The sequence below is a fragment of the Stylophora pistillata genome, chromosome 12 (assembly GCF_964205215.1).
Source record: "Stylophora pistillata chromosome 12, jaStyPist1.2, whole genome shotgun sequence".
NCBI lineage: Eukaryota > Metazoa > Cnidaria > Anthozoa > Scleractinia > Pocilloporidae > Stylophora > Stylophora pistillata.
Genome location: NC_142530.1, coordinates 19,350,861 through 19,355,884, shown reverse-complemented (window position 1 = coordinate 19,355,884; position 5,024 = coordinate 19,350,861). Strand labels below are relative to the sequence as shown.

The window sequence follows — 5,024 nt, the reverse complement described above, 5'->3', positions numbered from 1 at the left end:
CTCGTAAGTGTCATGAGGGGCGCAAAAATTGTTCTCAGTACACTATCCAGCACGAGGTGGTGAGACAAGCCTATCATCCGGAGGGTGTTACTTTGATGAAACTCTGAGTTCTCGTAAGTGTATGAAGGGAAAATATGTGGCAGCTAATTGGGCCTTAATATGGTACCCTCCAACGTCCGTGTTGAAATGAGACGAAATGGTGGTATTTTAAATTTTGAAGGAATTGGGTCAATGCTGACTGACCTCTACCAGCGTTTTAAATGAAAACAATTATAGCCAATCCTTTTTTTTAAATTAAGCTTTGCGGGTTCTTGGTTTGTGGAGGTAATTAGAGAAAAAAGCGCACGAAAATGCGTCACTTTTTCTCTCGTTCGTCACAATCAAACAAACTGAGAGCATAGAATAAAACATTTAGCGACTTTTATCATTGGATACCATTTGGACTGTATTTCTTTTTGGCTCTTCTAGTTAATTATTGAAATCCATTCAATTGTCGTCCTATTGTTTTCATCCCTGGGGTGATGCAAGGTGTAGCGTGTTTTTTATCCGTTGTAGTTATAGGGATCAACATTTTTTTGGCGCAGTGTATGTGGTGAGTTTTGATTTGACCCATCTCTATGATATTAATATTTACATCATTTACAACTTGCGTAATATTAACTTCCGGGGAAACTTAAGAGAAGTCCGCTTATTGCGAATTATTTGCCCAAAATAACCTTTTTTATCCTACACTCTTTGGAAAATTCTCGAAAAATTATATCAAATAGCAGGCCAACTTTGAAATTTGTAAGCTTGGAGCCCTGTTCTTGCTGGACCATCGGTTGGATTTCGTTGATTCTAAATGTGCTATTTGTTCCAGATTTTTGCTTGTCGCTCTAATGCTTCTCTGCTGTCATTTTCTCTGTTGTTTTTCAGTCTGAAATGCCACGTAACGTATATTTTAGTTGGATTGTACCTTCTTTTCTACGTTACTCTTTTGTTATTAGTTAGTATCCAGTGCTTGGATTTCTATGCCCTGGTTTTAAACTGAGGTTTTAATTTTTTTATTGACCCTCATCAATTTTAGTCTTCTCAGTTCACTTAAGAAATCGTTAGTGTGCAGCGTGCACCCATCGAGTTATGGATGCACGCGGGAGGTTGTTAAGCATGAAAATACGGCACAACTTTCAAAAAATACTTAGCGGTACTACTCAAAAAAAGTTTAATAAGATATATGTATTTTATCGGGCATTATAATTTTCGGCCGAGTACCTGTTAGTGGGGAAGAGTGCACTTTGCGTGACGAGACTAAATAACGGCTGTAAAGGGGACTTCATCAATTCGGGTTACCCATCGTCTGCAATTTGGCCTTCCGACCACTTATCCGGTAAAAACAATCACCAATATAATATGGGCTACCGACCTACCAACAGTCTCCATGGGATGATTTTTATGGTGTACCTACTTAACTCGAACGCGCCCCCTTGAAGAAGAGATCTCTCCCCCCCCCCCCCCCCCATCTCTCACTTTGGACGGATGACGTTGTGTAGTGGGTACGTCATATATGACGACTCCTCGTATGCAGGAGCCCATTACCCTGTCGGATGCAATTTGTTGTGGATGAGAGGAAAGAGGTCAAATGTACAACAGCAGAATTCTTTTTTTCCTATTTAGGAGAAAGGAGAGTTCGTTTTCAAGTTTAATAAGAATACGGATGGACAGGGCCTGACAAAATGATGATGGCTTCGTGATTTATTATATTAAGTTTATTTTGCGCTTGGGTTCACCTTCATGGATTTCATCAAGGTATGGAAATGGTGTTTTGATATTACATTCAAAAGAAAGTTAACTTTTTTTTTAAGATTTACTGCAGTAAATTTCTGGAATTGAACGATCGTCAATTTTTATGTTTATAAGCTATTTTAAACACTAGCCTCAAATCACTGATTACTTATCTGAGAATTTCCGAAGCGCGTGCGTTTAACTCGCCAGCAGCACGGCGTAAAATGTGGGTAGGTACTTGGTGAAATCCTTCATACATGCATCAATACATAATTAAGAACATGTGGGAATACAGGGTCATTTGCACACATTAACATACGTTAAGGATCACGCCAAGTACTCACCAAAATGTGTTACTTTCGTAAGCTTTTGATAAGAACGACAGATAAACTAATTCTGTTCATGTGCCATTTTGTTTGTTTTCAGCATTTCAGAAGAAAGGTTATACAAATGCAAAACACCTCGACTAAATGGCGAGCGTGTTTGGTTAGCTCTTTAGGGGCAACCTGGTTATAGCAGCCCCAAAACATGCACCAAGAGTTGCGCCTAGCTATGACAGCGTTTGCACACGCGCTGACGTTTGACTGGTTTGTTTCCCCTTCCTCTCCTCTCTAATGTCACTCATTGTGTAAAAGATACGCTGACTTCAACATGCGGGATTTGTGAATGAACGACGATATTTATCAGGAAATAGGTAGAAAAAAAGAGTACCCGTGAAACTGTGATTTGTTTTTATTTTGTTTCTGATTCATGTTATTTCACGATGAAGCTAGGCAATTTTTTTTTTTAAGATTAAAAGTAAGAGAGAGATTTTGTAGACCATGTTAGGTAGTGTTATAAATGATATGAACAGCTTTGTGACAAACAATGAAAAAACGAATCGTAATTCATTAGTGAATAGGATATTTTTTTAACCAAGTAACAGAACGGACAAAATTACCGACAAGTGTTGCCTTGCAATTGAATCCTGCTACCGGTCCTTGATCGTGAAGGCTACAGTAAGAAGATCCGTTCTTAGTAAGAACGACTTAGCCAAAAAGACAAGGTGAAATATGTCTTTTTATAAATTCTAATGCGTGCTGAATAAAGGCTATTCACGAAAGAGCTCAAAGTGTTCAAACTGCAATACCTTTGGGAATTCTTCTTTGGGACGCCTATCCGAGAGGGGAAAGGGAGGGGTGGGGGGCACAAGTTCTGTTTTAGAAAAATGTTCAATTTATGTAAAGTTCGTAGATGGATACCTCTGAGTTGAATAAAAGAACGTTCCATTCTCCTCAAGCAAAATTGGGTGAACACTAAATATGCAGACATTTTTAAAGGGCTCAAGAGAGTTGGTATCATTCTTCAGAAACATTTGCATTTTCATTTACCATTCTGCCGTGGAAAGAACACCATTGATTTGGGAACACCTTCATTCAGGGAAAACAAGTTTGGTCCCGGAGAAATGTTAATAAAACGTTTGTATTTGTTAGTCTATCGAAACGACACTTCTGTACAGGAGAAACCTAATCTTGTACGCAGACCTTCCACGGCCAAGCGGTTGTACAGTTCAGTTATAGTTACACCTTCGTTCAACGTAATTCACAAACTTTTGCCACATTTATTCAGGGGAAAAGGAAACATTTTTTGGGTTCGAAAGCCCGCCTTTAATTTCCATGAAGAGGACACCTTAACCAATCAAAATGTCACCAAGATTGAGTGAACACTTAAACGTGGTACAGTAGTTTTGTGTAACGAAAGCTACAACTAGTCGTTCCGGTTTCCGAAATCTACCCAGAGCATCGTATAGTTTTAATTGCTTGTTCCTATATATCAACAAGACAAGACAGCGACAGGGCTACTCCTTGCAATTGTCGAGGATTTTAACAAGGATGAGACTCCAAAGCGGTTTGGACTTCTATCCATTCGCGCTCTCGACTTAGCTCGGTTTCTAAATGAAAACATGTCCATTTGTTGTTGTTCAAATGCACTAAATCTTCTTTTTTTTCGAGAACTCTTGACTGTAAGCTGAACCCCCTCTCTTTGGCTCAAATTTCGATTAACTCTAGCTTTAATTTATGTGAAAACCGCTCGGCTTCTAGCTGAATAAATATGTTAAATCGACGTCAGAGTGCAGTGCTTAATAAACGATGATTTTGTTTTTGGATCACATTAGCTTGGTGCTTGGAATAATGCGTCTGGTGTATTCCAAGCCATTTTCAGAGTCAGACAAACGCCAACCAACCTCTATTTGCATGGGGTATAAGTTTCTAAAGAAACTGTGGTGCTGCGTCGGTGGAGGTAACAATGTAAATAGGGCGGATCCAGGATTTAGATCAAGGGGGGTTTGGAGATCGAATTGTTCCTCTTCTGAGGGGTCCAAGATTTTGAAAATTAGGTCTTCGGAAACATGATTTCCAGTTATGATGAATATATGAAGTTCATGTATTTTAAACTGCGGTTATAGATATGTATGATGCACGATCCTCGCAGTAGAGAGCGCTATTTATGCCATAGCGAAAATCAGACCTGAAAAAAATCAGGTCTGTACGGGATTCGAACCACTGACCTCTGCGATACTAGTGCAGCGCTGTACCAATTGAGCTAACAAGCCAACTGGGAGCAGGCCGTTAAGTTCATTCTTTATAAACCCGTGATGATAAATCAGATATGATGAATATATGAAGTTCAACGAAGCGGGCTGACGCTCGAAAAGTCAGCTTTTATAATCGTAACGGTGGCCAATTTACCATTTCAACTTTGTTGATATATTCAAATTATTTCGTTACCCCCACCGACGCAGCCCCAAACAGTTTCTTTAGAAACTATCAGCTTTTATTTATTAATAGGAAATAACGTTACACTCACCACCAAGAATGATACACTTGAAGGAAGTTCGGAAGTAATTGAATGTGACAGCATTTAATTTCACTTTCCCGAAAGAGAAAAAAAAATACGATTTCGACGGTCTTGAGTAGATACCCAACTAAAAAAAAAAGAATCTTTTCCAGCCATAAAGCAGAATATAGAGTTTAATTATAAGGTTTTGATCTTGATTTTCGGCAGGATCACTCCAATTCCTCGGAGTGTTCCTGCCGAAATGGTATTAATGGTTAGTGGTTAAACCTCCGGACAAGATAGGGTCAATTTAAATCAACTTGCTGCTCGTGAAGAAAAAATAGCACTGTTATTTAAATAGTAAGACTACACTCATTACGTTGTGGGATGACAAACAAACAATCTAGCGGCTTCCTTCATGGACACAACAAAAAGCGGAGTGAAAC

At 39.0% G+C, this 5,024-nt stretch overlaps 1 pseudogene; it reads left to right on the top strand.

Moving 5' to 3' along the window:
- The window catches only part of LOC111347050 (natural resistance-associated macrophage protein 2-like), a 118,037-nt pseudogene that overhangs the window by 10,623 nt on the left and 102,390 nt on the right, over nt 1–5,024 (top strand).